The sequence below is a fragment of the Neolamprologus multifasciatus genome, chromosome 5 (genome assembly GCF_963576455.1).
Source record: "Neolamprologus multifasciatus chromosome 5, fNeoMul1.2, whole genome shotgun sequence".
Classification (NCBI taxonomy): domain Eukaryota; kingdom Metazoa; phylum Chordata; class Actinopteri; order Cichliformes; family Cichlidae; genus Neolamprologus; species Neolamprologus multifasciatus.
The window spans coordinates 37,176,230-37,194,108 of record NC_140443.1 but is presented as its reverse complement, the minus strand read 5'-3'; the positions used below and the strand labels follow the sequence as shown (position 1 = coordinate 37,194,108).

The window sequence follows — 17,879 nt, the reverse complement described above, 5'->3', positions numbered from 1 at the left end:
TTTTTGTTTTCACATGGTTTATATGAGACTTCCAGCTCAGCTGATCATCAATCATCCAAGAAATTTATTTTCATTCACTCTTTCAATTTCAATTCCATTCACCCTGATTTTAGATACATGTTTCATTTGTCTGGTGCCAAAAATGATCAATTTTCTTTATATTTGATGATAACTTATTTACATCAAACAGTTTTTTAATATATGCACAGAGACGAGTCCACTGTCAGAGGCTGGAACAAGACACACGTACGTGTGATAAATATGCCAATAACATAAAAACACAGATAGTTGTACAACACAAATACAAGGAGAATGTGTTCACAAGCAGCACAAACAAAGAATGAACCTGTGACATGCTTGATGTTGTTTTACAATAATGATTCATCCACAGCTGCATGGTGTGGCATGAGCGCACCCATGCAGCAGGCACATGTTATTAAGCACTTTGGGTTTAAATTGTGGTTAACGTTCTGGTCGTTTGAAGAAGTTAAAGTGGTACTAAAGGACGGACAAGTTTGCAGAAGAACCTCAGAGACAAATCACATGTACCTTTGCACATTCATGTGTAAACCTGTGCAGGACACAGATGCTTCACACGGCCTCTGAGCTGCAGATGGTCAGTTAGGTCGTTTCCCCGTGTTTGCGTTGTCTCGTCATTAGACATGCAGGAACGTCGTACATGTGTGTGTGAGGCTCCTGAGGGCACTGCTGACCAGCTGCTACCACAAACCATTGTCTCAAACGACCGTGTGTGGCTGTGTGTGTGAACATGAGGAAGACATTTTAAACGTTGTTGTACTCAAACTGTACACAAACGAGGCTTTTTCACACGCGTGAGTGGAAGCTGACCAGCACCAGAATCAGTGCACACACACGTGCACGTCTGTGCTCGTCTGTGCTCGTCTGTGCTCGTCTGTGCACGTCTGTGCACGTGCACGCCTGTGTGTATAACGTGGGGCGAAGGCTCGAGGGCTGAATGAGTGATCCATGCCTCTGCTCGGCCCTCCACCAACTCATTAACTGAAAGAAACCAAACGCCTGCACCTCCTGTTGCTGCAGACAAAGACGTTTGGGACTGAAGTGTGTGTGTTTAAGAGGGGGGGGCAGCCTCTTCTTTTCTTAAGGAGGTGGTGAGGAGCACTGGACTGTTAACAATAGGGTTGCTGCCTTTATTTGACTTGACAATCAGTGAAGACGTGTTTAAGACGGCGCTGATGCCGTGGCCTGCTGTCACTTTGTCTGCTGCGTGCTCCCCCCGCCCCCTCACCTTTCCTTTCTCTGGACTATCATCACTTTCTGTTAACTGCCAACACTCACATTTTTCACCTTTGTGTTTGCTGCTGCTGGGATCTACTGACAACACACAAGAGTACAAACAGATTAAACATGTTAAAGCAATGAAGGAGTCGAGGATGGACCCAGACACAGGACACAGAGTGAAACTCCAAACCAAACATTATTACAGACAAATATAACATTTTGTTGTTAATATTGTATGATGGATGGTTGTGTGTCATAACTCACTCAGAGCTTAGAATTAGTTCACCTTTAAGTCTGAAATCAGAAATCAGATACTTTATTAAAGTAGGGGAACAGAGAGGTGAGCATTCCTCAGTTACAGTGAACAGATGGAAGAAACTGTAGAAAACTAAACAGGAGAAAGAACAAATTTAACATAAACCAGTGACTCCAGGGCCTCCTTGGATCAGTCTAGTGATAATGGCCGAAACACCCGATGAATCCGAGGTCCACTACTGACGATGTGTCCAAATGTTAATAATTTAGATCAGATCTCTAAACCTCACCAAGGGGAAATGGCAGATTAGCGTCGGTAAAAGAGCGAAAGTTGAGGCACACAACGATGTGCGCTGCTGGTAACGTTTCTGGGCTTTCCTCATACCAGCCGTCCCTCAACAGTCTCTCCATCTAACTCAATGCTTTATCAGGGACGGTAACATCGAGTCCTGAATCACAGGTAAAGAAAGGAAACATGAACAACATGTAGAAACGCTGCTGCTTTGAGACGGATGGATATTCTGCTGTTACATTCACATCATGCCAGCGTTGTTGACCTGCAGTTGTAAACTACACTGTCGGCTCTTTTCACCTGTTTATGATAAAAAATAAACCGACAACATTTATAAAGCTTTGTTTAATCAGGACCTTTGTTTCAAATATCAGTAACAGACATGAAAACTGATGGAGAGCAGCTTCTGTATGCATCATGAAGGAGAGAGAGGTTCTTTAATAAAGTACAGGTCGAGATATTCGATATAACCAGCAGATAAGTGCTGTTTGCAGTCCGTTGGCAGGTACATTAACAATACTGTCAAAGAGAGCTCAGAGCTCACAGTGTGGACGTGTGCTCTCCCTGACCAGCTAATAACCTGCTTCCATGTGCTGAGTGTTGGAAGGAATTACAAACATCTCTGCACACCAGTGAGCATCTGTGCAGGAAACGTTTCCACGATGAACATTCAGACAGAGACAGGTTACTAGTGAGGGCTGAGGGTGAGGGGGGGTCCAGTGAAGACAAAGGAGGCAGGATGGAGAGTGGGCAGGCAGCTGAGTTTCCACAAAGACTCACTGTGACTGCAAAACAAAACTCCTGGCTGAGTTCTAACTCGACCATAGTGCAGAGCAGGAGGGTTCCCCGAGGAACAACGAGAAACTCAAGTCACTGAGAAAGAGCAAAAGCTGGGTGAGCCAGTCTACGACCATCGAGGCTGCAGGTTCATGAGTGCCCAGGAAACAGGCCAATCACAATCAGGAAGGCGTGTGCATGTTCAATTCAATTTTATTTATATAGCGCCAAATCACAACAAAAGTCGCCTCAAGGCGCTTCATAGATACAGAGAAAAGCCCAACAATCATATGACCCCCTATGAGCAGCACTTTGGTGACAGTGGGAAGGAAAAACTCCCTTTTAACAGGAAGAAACCTCCAGCAGAACCAGGCTCAGGGAGGGGCGGGGCCATCTGCTGTGATTGGTTGGGGTGAGAGAAGGAAGACAGGATAAAGACATGCTGTGGAAGAGAGACAGAGATTAATAACAGATATGATTCAATGCAGAGAGGTCTGTTAATACATAGTGAGTGAAGAAGAAAAACCCAGTGCATCATGGGAGTTAATATCGTAGCACAGCCATGGCTCAGGGTCTGAATGAGCCTCACAGGCCTGATTGAAGCTTTTTATGATTGTGACCCACAAACACACACAGGCAGAAACGTGCTGGACTTCATGTGTTTGAGTTTGCTGGGCCCAGCTGGGTCCTGGAGGTGACGACCGCTCTCATACGCTGCTGTGTGTTCTGGATTTAGCCTCGGACACATTACCAGGAGTCCTCAGTGTCTGTTAGGAGTCCCAGTCGTTGACGGGGAGTGCTGGTTATCTAACATGCTTCTGCTTGCTGTTGACTGAGGTACACTTCCTGCTACAGGGGGGTCACAGCCCATTTTTACTGATACAGGCTCACGTACTGGATCTGCTGACATGCTGAGAGAGTGTTGATGGGAGCTCCCAGCTTCAGCTTCCTGGTGTATACAGGGAGAGGACAAGCATAGATGCACCAACATAAGATTCATTTAACAAGTGTTCTTTTAATTTGCAACCCTCCAACCAGCAGTTTGTAATGAGTCAGTGTGTGTGTGTGTGTGTGTGTGTGTGTCCTGACAGGACACAGGTAGGTGTGTGTGCACTCCCCTCAGCGTGGCAGAGTGGCAGCAGTCTGCTTGTGTTCAGCTGCTCAGTCACCATCAGGTCTGGTTTTCTCAGCAGAGAATCTGTGATTGGATGTTTCTGCTAAAAGCTTCAAACAGCTCGAGGCTGTTGGCTGCTGAAGCAGCAGCGATGGGGGAGACGCTGCTCTGCTGCTCTCATGTTTAATGATATGCGAGGGTCACAGCCAGCAGCAGTTTGGATGAGCTCATTGATTTTTCTGGGGGTGTGGCAGCAGACAGGCGAGGGCTGAAAATAGAGGCTGAGGTCAGGAGGCCACACACACACACACACACACACACACACACACACACGCACACACACACACACACACACACACGCACACACACACACACACACACACACGCACACACACACACACACACGCACACACACACACACACACACACGCACGCACACACACACACACACACACACGCACACACACACACACACACACGCACACGCACACACACACGCACACACACACACGCACACACACACGCACACGCACACACACACGCACACACACACACGCACACGCACACACGCACGCACACACACGCACACACACACACACACACACACACGCACACGCACACACACACGCACACACACACACACACACACACACACACGCACACACACACACACACGCACACACACACACACACACACACACAGCCCTCAGGTCAGTAAACTCTGTTGGAGGGTGGGGGTTCGGGGTCTCCTCCTCTGCACTGAGCTCTGTGGTCTCTCATCATCAGGTACAGCAGCACCGTCACAGCGTTCTCCTTCTCATGTTCCAAGCTCACATATTAGACTCAGAGGTTTTCTTGTTGTTGTGGATATTTTCTAACTATAATGTTAACTACATTTAAAGTGAATAAACACTCAAACACTTTCTAAATGCTTCTGCTCTGGATAACTGTGTTTGTCATGTAATTAGATTACACCTTAAGACCTGGCATGTTGGGTGTCCCACCCTGAGGCACACAGCTCGTGACTAGGGCTGGTATCGTCACTGATTTCTTGAATCGATTTGATTTGATTCGATTTGAATCGGGGAAATTTTGCCCGAGTCAGAAATATTACGATCACGTATCAGCACATTTCCATATTTTTATATCTATAAAAAGAAATCTGACACTTGTGAGACTTTATCAACGCTGTGAGCATCACAGCAGAGGCCTTTGTATCAAAGTAACTGAGGATAAAACAGAAAAACATGAAGGAGATTTATCTGTTCTGGATTTTATAAAAATATTCTGCAGTAGATCAAAAACAAAAGAAAACCATTAATCAACACATGAACGTTACCTGATGCTGCTGACGTGAAGCAGAGCAAAGTTAGAGGTTTGATTACAGACACAGCTGAGAGTTTTGCAATTTTGCATCATTTTAAAAAACGTTTAAATGTGATTTGGGAAACAGAGAGAGAGAGAGCTGTGCATGAAGTCTGATTTTATCCAAAGCAGCAAAGCTAAGAGTGAATCCATGACGATGTTTATGTGAAGTTTGGATCTTCTTTGGCTGCTGGTTCAGTCAGTATTGTTTGCAGAGAGATCAAACCTGCAGCTTCAGAATCAGCACAAAAACAGACGTGAACACAAAGCTCGACCCGCCGACGCATCAGCATCAGCGAGCTGTCGCTTTCAGCCCCATTTCCTGTTTCAGCTGTTTGGTGGTTGTTGAAATGTTGTGAGGTTTATCCTGAGATTCTGGCGTTTCGGGCAAAATTAATTTATATTCATTGAATATAAATCGATATCACGTTATCCAAACTAGAATCGGTTCCCTCAGGGTGCAACGTAAAATAAAACAACAGATTATAACCAGAGAGGGGCAGGAACACATCTCTGTAACCTGATTACTTTTTTCATGTAACAAGTAAGGGATTACAATTGCAAAAAAGTAATTAGATTACTGTTACTTTCCCGTAAGTTGTCTTGTTTTAAGCTCGTCTGTTTACAATGGATGTAACTTTAATTGTGTTATGGTGTGTCACACATTTCCTGTGTAGGTACCTCTTAAGTTTATCTTCTTCTCTCGTCTTAAAAGAATCTGAATGTACAAACATCCTGCTGATGGAGAGATGCCAAACTGCTAACAGAGACAATAAAGATCTGATTGGCTGCGATCACCAAATGATGTAACACGGTGCGACGACGGGGGGCTGGGACCTTTGTGAGCTGCTGGACGCTGGGGTAAAGTGACCTCGCTGTGGTGAACTCGCTGTGATCAGAATATGAAACGATATGCTGAGTGCACAGCAGAAAGCTGGGCGGGGCTTTGTGTCTCTGCAGAGGAACAACAGTGGGCTGCTCTCACACCGCCTGTCGCTGTGGACCACAGAGAGCTGCTGCTTCAGTTTGCTCTGCCCTGCCTACTCAGAAACCTGACACCGGCTCATTTGCATACCAACAGTGATTGGATGTTGAGCTGGGGGGCGGGCTCTCTGCCGAGTGCTGTGTGAGTCTGCGCATAGAGTGAGCGAGAGGTGAAACCATCATTTGTGCCTTTTCCAGTGGATCGTTCAGCCACTGCAGTAAATCCTGTCCAGATTCAGTTTGTGGGTTATTTTCTTTCTCAACTGCTAAACGTTTGATTTACGGGCCCCCAGTGTAGAGCAGCCCCGCTTACAGCTGTGCTTCATCAATACAGATTGACAGACCACGTGACTTTCGTGCATTGCATGCTGGGAACTCGTGGCACAACAATCCAAGTACCGCATCAAATACAAGCACTTGCAGCACCGCAAAACGTTCTTTCTCTGGTTCCAGTACCTTCTTGCTTTTTCTTTGCCCCCCAAAAAAGTTATGTACAAAACGAAGGAGAACAATGCCGGACCGTACAAAGACAGACTTGATGAAAAGAAAAGATACGAGGAAAAGATCAAAGGAGTGAAAGAGTTAGACCCTTACGAGCACACAGAGTGGACAAAATACGTTAGCGTGCTGCCCAACTTTCACCACCACATATTTATAATCATACGGTTCTTGGAGTGAGTGCATACACTCATGAAGTTTAGTAACTTCAGGTCACTGCAACAAGCCCAGCTACAGTTTACCGACGGATGGGTACAGGACCATGAAATGCACCGTGTAGAACGAAAGACCATCGTACGTATCATAAGTTTACCAGTCTCACAAATCGTCTTCATAAATACACATTCGTTAACCGTTTATTAATACGACCTTTGAGCTCAACGTAATTAATTAGTAGTGGAAATAATTTCTGGTTCATCACAGAAATGTAGCAGTGACAATAATACTGTATGCTGTAATCGTACTGGGCAATTAGTGATACAAACAACTGTTTTACCCTGTGAATAAAAGTATATGTTTTTGTCAATGTACCATGGTAATAACAGAAACGCAATATTGTGTCAGGACAATTCACCATTTATGCACAATAAACAAAGGAGCGACAGTTTCTGTTCAGCGCCAGACTTGCTTGTAACCTATATCACCAATTATGTTAAGAAAAATGACGTATTAACTACAACAGCAGACTGACCTTTGTGGAAATGCTTGGAGCAGACTAACCTGTGAGCTGGATGTTCTGGACGTTATATTTGGTCTTTGAATGGCTGCAATCCAGACCATCCGTCGCCTCTTTGTTGCTACGGAAACATGGTTTCGCTTCAACGACGTAATCCGATAACAACGATCTCTTTACCCTCTTTATTTTTTGTGTTTCTTTTTATCGCTGTGTGACTGATTTCAATTGAAAGTACTCCTTGCCACGAGTTCCCAGAATCCTTTGCGGTTTTACCCTGAATGACGTCACATTTTCAATCCATATAGGAAAATTCAAATAAGCCTGAACTAACTGAGGGGGCTTCCTCGGCTGTATGCACAGACAAGTGTGTGTGTGTGTGTGTGTGTGTGTGTGTGTGTGTGTGTGTGTGTGTGTGTGTGTGTGTGTGTGTGTGTGTGTGTGTGAGAAACTCATTAATAATGTATGAGGTGGGATGGGAATGAAGGGGGCGGCGACAGATGGGGAATCAGTGTGTAACACAGAGAGGAACAGTGAGCCTCAGAGAGCGGACAGAGAGCAGATACATTCAGATGGGTAGAGTAGAGGTAGAGTACAGCATCGCCACATTTTTTACTGCCATCTTTTATCTTTGTGGCCTTGCTCTGTGTTTGCCTGACAGTTGCTGAGTCTTTGTTTTCTCTCTTTTTCCCTTTGGATGCTGAAGGATTGATGGAGATGGAGAGACAGCGTAGTCGCCCAGCACTGCTGTACACCTGGACAAAAGAGCTGCACTGACAGAGGTACTCGTACTGTTTCTGTGTGTTTGTGCAGAGATGAACCAGTTAGACAGCCTGATCTTTTTACTTAAAGGTCAGATATCACAGCAGCGTGACACTCTGTCACATCCTGTGGATAAATGGCAGATATTTAAACACCAACTTTCCACAAAGACACGTCTGTACTGCAACACGACTATTTCAAAAGAAACTGTGTAAGACACGAGTGGCTGAACTGTTATTCTGAATGCTTCAAAGGTTACGATCTTTGTCTGCTCTCACCTCACATTAATCAGCCTTAAAACAGAAACCTGTGTGCGATGTGAAGCTTGCCCCCTGTGTGAATGTTGTTTCTTTCTTGCTCCATGGGAAGAGGCTCGTAAGCCTGGTGCTCAATATCAGTGTGAACGCTGCTGAGCTGTAGATGTGATCCTTTCATACAGTTGTGTCTGATAATTTTAACATTTTTGTTTTTGCTTTTGTTGTTAAAAGCCTTTATATTTGTTTCAATGATGATTCAGACTGCTGACGGTGAAATGAGGACACAGTCACACAGCTTTGTTTTTACTAATTAGTTACGACACTGAATTGATGATGCTGTCCCCAGAGCCTGAACCTGACCATCACCTAACTGTAGCACGACTGTTGGTCCCTACAAGTATAGTAGCACACACACACACACACACGCACGCACGCACGCACGCACGCACGCACGCACGCACACACACACACACACACACACACAGCTATATTCTGTGTGTTACTAACATACAGGAAACAGGAGAGGGCATATTGTCCACCCACTGGGGGACTTGTGGATCATCTCTGGCCACTACTGAAGTGTCTCTGAGATCCTGAACCACAGATTGGTCCCAGTCCAAAGCACTGAATGTGTGATTGTGTGTGTTATAGAGTCTGTGTGCTCAGTAAAGCGTCGTTGACCAACAGTAAAGGAAACCATTGTTCTGGTTCACTCAGTTCAATTCAGTTTCATGTATATATCACCAAATCACAACAGCAGGTGCTGCGTGGTGCTTTAAGGTTTGGACTGTACAATAATACAGAGAAATCAGAGAAATCCCTCTGATGCTGAAAAACTAGTTCATGCATTTATTACTTCCAGGCTGGACGACTGTGATTCATTATTATCAGGAAGTCCTAAAAACTCACTGAAAAGCCTTCAGCTAATCCAAAATGCTGCAGCAAGAGTCCTGACAGGGACTAGAAAGAGAGAGCAGATTTCTCCTGTTTTGGCTTCCTGTTAAATCCAGAATTCAAAATCCTGCTCCTCACATACAAGGTCTTAAATAATCAGGCCCCATCTTATCTTAATGACCTTGTAGTACCATATCACCCTATTAGAGCACTTCGCTCTCGCTCTGCAGGCCTACTTGTTGTTCCTAGAGTATTTAAAAGTAGAATGGGAGGCAGAGCCTTCAGTTTTCAGGCCCCTCTTCTGTGGAACCAGCTTCCAGTTTGGATTCAGGAGACAGACACTATCTCTACTTTTAAGATTAGGCTTCAAACTTTCCTTTTTGCTAAAGCATATAGTTAGGGCTGGACCAGGTGACCCTGAATCCTCCCTTAGTTATAGGACGTAGGCTGCCGGGGATTCCCATGATGCACTGGGTGTTTCTCCTTCACTCACCTTTTTTTCACTCATTAGGTGTTAATACACATTTCTGCATTCAGTTAATAGTAATTATTAATCTCTGGCTCTCTCCCTTCACACTGACCAATCACAGCAGATGGCCCCGCCCCTCCCTGAGCCTGGTTGTGCTGGAGGTTTCTTCCTGTTAAAAGGGAGTTTCTCGTTCCCACTGGCGCTTGCTGTGATTGTTGGGGTTTTCTTTTCTTCTTTGTATTATGTTGAGTCTTGACCTTACAACACAAAGCACTTTGAGGGAACTCTTGTAGTGATTTTATTGTATAAACAAAAGGGAATTCAGTTGAACTGAAGATTGAATACTAATGTTCTTGCAGTTTACTATGGTAAACAGTTATTTCCACATGGTCTCTACTCGATCCACTAATGTCAGCAGGAACAACTCATCAACACATTTGGTATAAATAAATCACATTAGAACATTTATATGATGATGCTAACGTAATGCTATTGTGGCAAAAATATGTCATATAATGATCCTGTCAGGAATGGTCTTCAAACCATCAGGTAAGAGTCGGCTAACCAACCGTGTGTGAAGGTCACAGTTCTTAATGAACTAAACAGCATTAAAAATACAGGCTAGGGCCACGAGAGACATCGTCTGCTGTTTGTCTTATTACAATCAGGTAGTTTGTCTTTTCAAGCAAAACAAAGCAGATGTTCATAAAGCAACGTCACACACTGTTGATGAGAGCATCGACCACATTACACAGTGTAAAGCAGCGGTCCCCAACCCCCGGCCACTGGACCGGCACCGGTCCGTGAGTCGTTTGGCACCGGGCCGCGAGAGCTGAAGCTCGGGTGAAATGTGTGGTTTTCAGGGGGTTTATCGTTAGCTCGGTTTCCCGGGTCGTTCCCGTGTTGTAGTTGCGTCTTATTTTGAAAGGAATATGTACCCGTTACCATAGCGACCAGAGAGCATTACGGGGCAGAGAGGAGGAAGTTACTGTCAGTGTTGTTGGAGCACGCTGCTAATAAAGACACAGTGAACTCACCTTTACTATCATATTTACCACCGTGCTTCTCTCGGTCGTGTCATTGATGTTGTTGCGTTTATCCGCCACACCTTAAAGGCTCCGTGACAATACTGACATTAAACCGTCTGTGGAGCCAAACAGGCTGCGGACGCTGGTTTACAGAGATCAGACCATAACTGCTGTGAATAAAGCATCTTAGTAAATATAAGTACAACCCAACAAACACACACATGCTGGACGACTGACGTGCACACAACAACAACAGTCAATATTTTTCTGATCATCTGTGGCAGACAGACTAGTGTGTGTGTGTTGAGGGATGCAGGGGATGGACAGTGTGTGGGCGTGGCAGAAAAGCAAACGCACACACACAAACGCACACATAAACACATACAGTACTTCCTTTGTTCGGGAGCATTGTTGAAGAAGAGGTTAATGCACCCAGAGAGGAGAAAGGAGAGAAAGTCTAATGGACAATGACGGGCCTTTCACTGCAAATATTTGGTCTCATGCTAACCGCCGCCCATCCCCCCTCGCTCGCTCTCCACCCCCTCCTTTCATGGCCAAAGGGACCAGATCAGAACAAATTGTCACTGTGTGATCAGGACAAGAACAAAGCTCAAAGACATGCGTCACATACAAACCGTGCTCCTAACGGGACGCAGAGAAACGTGCGTCTGCTTTCAGTTTACTGCTGTAGGTTCTTGTTGTGTGTACATCACACGTTACAGGCTTCTCAGGGGCCCAGAGGGCCTGCGTGACCTGCCTTTGACCTCGTCCTGTCACAACAGGTAGCTCCACGTGTTTTCATTTTTACACCACGTGCTCTGACGCACTCCAGAAGTGGGTTCGTATCTCCAGCTGAAACCACTCAACTATGGAGCCACATGTTTCCTTGTTACTTAATACAACTACAAGATTACACAAGCTGTGATTAAATACAGAGGGCTGTGTGTGTCTTTACTAACCGTCACTAACAGTATCAGTCAGAACCATATTCATACTCTGGCTGTGCTTCGCCGTGCTGGATCAGTCCTGGCACACAGCTGCTGGTTTCATGTACAGGTGTGAACTATATCTGTGTCTTTGTACTGGTGTAGCTCATCTGAACGTAATGGTACGAGCCATACACCAGCTTTATGTCTGTGAAAAACAACACATGAGGTTTGTCGTTATCAGTAGCATTAGCATTAGCACAGCTAGCTGTTCCTCCACAGTACAGCTGGTACTCACTCGTTCACTAAAACACTGCATGCTGTGTACCTGCAGTGTATCTGGAAGAGGAGCTGGGGGCTACACACTGCAGCAAGTACTGCACTCATGTTGACACCATGTCAACCCCTCCAGCTCTAATGGTTCGCCCCACTGACAGTGGGTAATCAGGGAATTCCCATCAGGTGAACATCATTAGTCCGTAATCATGTGTGCACGCCATCTGGCCTTCAGGAAGTTGATCTTAAAAAGAGACAGTGGTTAGTGGACTTCAAAATAAAAGCATAACAAAACCAAAACTTCCTATCAGACATTATGAGTGTGTGCTTCATCTTAGTGAAGCTTCACAATGTCCCAGCATTCTGTTAGCATATATCTATGTGTTTATCAGATAAAAGTGAAGTCAGTATCATCCCCCCCCCCCCTCATCTATTAGACTGTAACAACACAACAACCTGTTTTTGTGGGTCACCTGACAACATGACCACATGAAAGGCACGTCGTCATCTGCACTCTCCACATCCTGCCCTGCTGTTAGTTAGGACAGGTGATGATGTGCTAGAAAACCTCTTCAGTGAGGGTTTAATGTACGGCGTTATTTTTGTGCCGCTATTCTGAGCGCACGTGAAAAACGTTTGCAGGTGCAAGTGTTGCATTTTGAGGAGAAATTTATTTTGAGCGAAGAAAAGCTGAATTTGAGTGAACAAAATTCATTCCTGCGTGCAAAACATGTATTTCAGTGTTTGCTGTTATCCACACACACACACACACACAATAGCAGCCCCTCTCACTCAGTTTTTGCACTTGCGCTCGCTCACAATGTGTTGCTCGCGCTCTCAACATTTCTGCCCGTGTGCGCTCAACTCTTTCTCTACACTTATATTTGTGCCACAAAACCAGCCAATCACAGACTTGGATGCAAAAAAATCTGATTGGCTGTTTTGGTCTCCAATCAGCTCGAAATGACAAAATGAAATATCCCAGAATGCATTTCATCCAAAACTCACACGAGGCAGTGGCGGAGGAGCACAGAGGGGCGGAGTTTGAAATGTTACTCTGTCTGGGTCACAAAATCAACTTTTAAGATATTTTCATGTGAGAATGTTTCTGTGTGAACTTCAAATATCTGCTCGATTCATCAGGACATCACATATTTGTATAACTGCTCTAATGTTTTTGGAGATGCCTGTTACCCACCAGCTGACCACACAGCTGGACTGGCCGTTGGGCCGATGGTGATTTTTCATTTTTATGTTTGTTTGTTTTTGTAACGGTATAAACAATGAAAGGTGGTGGATTAGCCAGTTGGTCATGATCACCTCTGGGCTGGACCAATTACAACACATCCGTATTGAGGGGAAAAGGAACGCGATTAGTTCCGGACTTCAGCAACGATGAAAAAGACACAAAACTGAAGTTATTCTGTCCTCTCCTGTTGCTACTTCAATCATGAATCTGATCAATGTTCAGCTGATCGTCTCTCTTGTTTGTTTATCACCCACTTTGTGCCAGAAACAGGAAAGCGGTGGATGTCGCGCTAAACAACAGCAGCACGTTCAAACTTGATCAGCTGTTGTTAGAATTTATTTAATATTAATTTCTAGTATCAGCTGATGTTTGCTGGAGCCACAGCTGCAAAGCTGCTGGTCATGATGTGGGTTTGGAAACATGAAGGTGACACAAATCACACATATATACCAACAACAGTGTACGTCACTGTCACAGCAGCTTTGTATTAGTTCAAAGGCTTTTCCTGTAATACCTGGTGGTGGTTTTGTCACTTCAGCCTTTTATATTATGTTTAACCCGAGTGACCCGGTCAGCTGGTGGGTAACAGGCATCTCTGAGAATGTCAGAGCAGTTATGCAAATATGTGATGTCCTGACATCACATATTTGCATAACTGCTCTGCTCTGTGAACTTCAAATATCTGCTCGATTCATCAGGATGAATCGAGCAGATATTTGAAGTTCACACAGAAACATTCTCACATGAAAATATCTTAAAAGTTGATTTTGTGACCCAGACAGAGTAACATTTCAAACTCCGCCCCTCTGTGCTCCTCCGCCACTGCCTCCTTTGAGTTTTGGATGAAATGCATTCTGGGATATTTCATTTTGTCATTTCGAGCTGATTGGAGACCAAAACAGCCAATCAGATTTTCTTGCATCCAAGTCTGTGATTGGCTGGTTTTGTGGCACAAATATAACGGTGTAGAGAAAGAGTTGAGCGCGCACGGGCAGAAATGTTGAGAGCGCGAGCGACACACTGTGAGCGAGCGCAAAAGCTGAGCGAGAGGGGCTGCTGTTGTGTGTGTGTGTGTGTGTGGATAACAGCAAACACTGAAATACATGTTTTGCACACAGGAATGAATTTTGTTCACTCAAATTCAGCTTTTCTTCACTCAAAATAAATTTCTCCTCAAAATGCAACACTTGCACCTGCAAACGTTTTTTACGTGCGCTCAGAATAGCGGCACAAAAATAACGCCATATTAATGCAAAGGTGACCCAGGGGGGCCTGGGGCTGCACCAATAGCATTAACTCATTTCTGCTCAGCATCATCTGTTTCTACATTGCTACTGGTAAGAGTAGGTGTCATACTTAGACAATGAAAAGATAAAGTAAGTATAGTAAAATCATTATTTAATCAGCAGAAATCATCAAAAAACGTAGAACTCCTGTTGCTCGTAGTTTAATTACGTGCATCTGCATCAGTCTTTGGTTTAGCGTGAGCTGGCGTCAGAGCTAGCTAACTGTTCGCTGCACACAAATCTAACCTTGCAAATAAAAACTAGGAAGCCTAATAAGGGGAGTTTATCAGAGCGTGTTTGGAGGCTGAAATGTGACAAACTGCTTGATATATACTTGCACATATTTGCATATATACTTGAATGCAGAAAACTACTAGAAAACAGGTCAGGCATAGCAAAGGGGTAGGTTGTGATGCAGCAGCTGGGGCAGTGCCCCGGGGCCCAGACTGACCCTGCCTCCACACTAATCAGCATGCTTACATATTCAGTGCGTTAGGTTCAAGTTGCTAACCTTATTGATGCACCACTTATATGTTGAAAATATGCAGTCCAGTGTAGTGTGGTTGTGATATATGTACATGATGCTGTGTGAGGACCTGTGGCTTCCTTTGTATGTCGCAGGGTTATAGACTTTAGTGAGGCTGACTCAGTGCTGGGCTTGTAGCTTCATAGATGCTTCATAGATGCTGTTGGTTTTACTGATTACTTTTATATCGTGTTATTTTGAGTGTGTGTGCTTTGTCTGCAGCTCCAACAGCCCCACAGTATAATCACATACACACATGTGGGCACATCTTACTAACTCACCATGGTCACCACAGTGCCAGAGGACTGGCTGTTAGAGGCCAGCTCACACACACGTTTAACCCCATTTTGCTGGAGGAAAAAAAAAACAAATGGAGGGAGGGGGACCTGCGGAAATTAAATTTGGTAATGGTGTAATTATGCCAGAGAAATGACAACTGTGTGCATGTCCATGTGTCTGTGTGAGGCTGCAGACCAGATCAGACGTAGCAGAATGGCTTTATTAGCCACAGTGACCTCAAGGCAGATGGGGCCATGCTGGCAAATTAGGCCTGGTGGACATGTTCACAGCACACACACCGCTCTGTGTTTACTCTGACCTTCAGATACTGGCTCTTTTTACTGCTTCTCTTTATTTGTTATTGTCTAGTTTTATCTCACTGAATGCTCTAACACAGGCAATCACCACACAGTGTTGGGAAGGATACTTTTAAAACGTATTCCACTACAGATTTGGGGAGCGATAGAAACAATATAAATTTGGCCAACGATAGAGATTTTGACTATGTCGCTCTATCGCGATAGCGCATGTTGATGATGTCATCAAGCTGCGCCTGTTTTGTTCGAAAGCATCGCAGCGGCTACAACCATTATCATCTGCGTAATATGGTGGGCGACAGTCACAGCAAAGAGATGAAGCACTGTTGAAATATGGGGAAAGCCAAAAACTGCGCTTCCTCCACTTCTGTAACATTGATTCATTAATGTTGAATTCTCTGCAGCTGCTCTGTTCCCATGTTGTTGCAGTATATTAATAACTAACCTCATATTGTGGATGAATGATCTCAGTTGTTCTCCTGACTGAAGTTTGGCCCGTGTACAGCATCCTGCCATGCGATTGCATTTGTCCCTGACCACCAGAATCCATCACGTTAACTTTTATCGAGTGGAAAAAAAAGTTGGCATTCATCCTCCAGCTTCACTGTGCTAATGTTATGCTAACATAGCTGTGTCGCTAGCAATCACGTAGCACATCATTATATACCAGCTAGCCCAACTTCAGTAACCCTGCAAACGTCACTGCTGTTTAGTTTTCTGTCTTCATTTATGTTGGAAGTGACAGCAGAGCTGTACGTTTGAATTAGTTTCAAAAGTCTCAGTCAGAACATGGTATGAAATGTTTAGGTGGAAGCTAGCGAGCTAACTTCCTGTTAACTTCTAACTCCGTTAAATTTAATAAATTCTGTTTTCATGGATGTTAAACTTAATTGTTACACCTGATAAAGCAGCAACACTGATGATTTTATTAAAGATGAAAGAATTTAGACCGTTTTTAACTCTCAGTGTTCGTTTGACTTTGGGACCTGAATCTGAAGGAGTTTAGGACCCAGATTACTCCGTGAAGCTCCTCACTACGGTAATGCTCTGACAATTGACCCTGTGCACGAGAAAATGCTAACTTCCTGGTTTGAGACCGGATGTGGGGTTGTACATTTCCAGTAGCTTTACTTTGCGAAGGGTATGTTGTGACTTACCTTCAAAATTACAGCGGTCCCTCGCTATAAAGCGGTTCACCTTTCACCTCGCTGTTTCGCAGCTTTTTTAGTGCAAGTTTGCATGCTTATTTTTTTACATCACATTGTGTCCTGCGTCCTGATCGCTGCAGACGATCTCCTCCGTGACGTCTCTCCTGTACAGAATCACTGCATCGATGCTAGCAGTGTGACTCTGAAGTGCAGTGCTGTATGTCCACGATGTCCACAAAACGTTTTGCACCGTCAAAAAATAAAATTGGCTACTTGATTTCACCTATCGCTGGTTATTTTTAGAACATAACACCCGCGATAAATGAGGGACAGCTGAGAAATATAACATTTGAATCCCTTTTCTCTTTTGCTCTGAGGCGCGGGTAAAAATATTGACAAGTTGATGAACATTATTTACAGATATATTGGGTAAATGCCCGAGACATCTATAGAAATGTAAATCGCCGCTCGATTCATTCATTTGCTTAACTTGTTTTGGACCGTAAACAGGGCGTGAATAGGACACCGGAAACAAAGCTCCCCACAGGAGTTTCCACACCGGAAGTAGCATATGCTAACGTGCACATAGTCAAACTGTAACAGAATACAGTTACTCATATTTTGTATTTTAAATACATAACGGCGGTACATGTATTCTGTTCCTCCCCAACACTGCAAACATAATGTAAAACATGGACAGTCCAGTGTTGAGATGCTCATTGGCTGCTGATGTCACACCACAGGAAGTCCTCTGATGTAGAACATGGTGAGATTTACAAACCAGGATTTATTCTGTTATCTTTGATTCAGCTTCTTCTTCATGTACTCTGAGACACAAGCATGGAAGCAGAAGCCCCCCATGCCCCCACTCTCACACTTTATTCATGCAGTTCTGCCCCCCCACACACACACACAGATAACAGCACACACATCTCCAGCTTCACACTCCCGCAGGGCCTGATTTTCCTGTTCACCTCCTCCTCATCCTCATCCCTTCTTACCCTCATCACCCCACCACTCTCATCCTTTGTTCCTACTCCCTACCTCCTTCCTTCCTCCTTCCTCTAGTGGGACTGTTGCTAAGGAGCCCTGGTGACCAGACAGCTTTCTCATTGGACAGAAACAAGAGAGAAAAAAAGGAAGTTCAAAAGGCAGATGAGAGGGGGAAAGGGGGTGGTGTCTTCTTTGTATAGGTGGTGTGTGTGTGTGTGTGTGTGTGTGTGTGTGTGTGTGTGTGTGTGTGT

General features: G+C 44.5%; 1 protein-coding gene across 22 annotated transcripts in view; it reads left to right on the top strand.

The window, feature by feature from the left end:
- nfasca (neurofascin homolog (chicken) a) overlaps positions 1-17,879 on the top strand; it is a 132,163-nt gene that overhangs the window by 26,576 nt on the left and 87,708 nt on the right. For 19 of the 22 annotated variants that reach the window (XR_014874019.1, XR_014874020.1, XM_085159076.1 and 16 more), the window contains exon 2: positions 7,925-8,000. The gene's annotated coding sequence lies outside the window, so the exon portion shown is untranslated. Of the gene's footprint in view, positions 1-7,694; positions 7,806-7,924; positions 8,001-17,879 lie in introns of those variants that run through there. The other 3 variants (XM_085159075.1, XM_085159093.1, XM_085159073.1) reach the window with 1 other exon arrangement.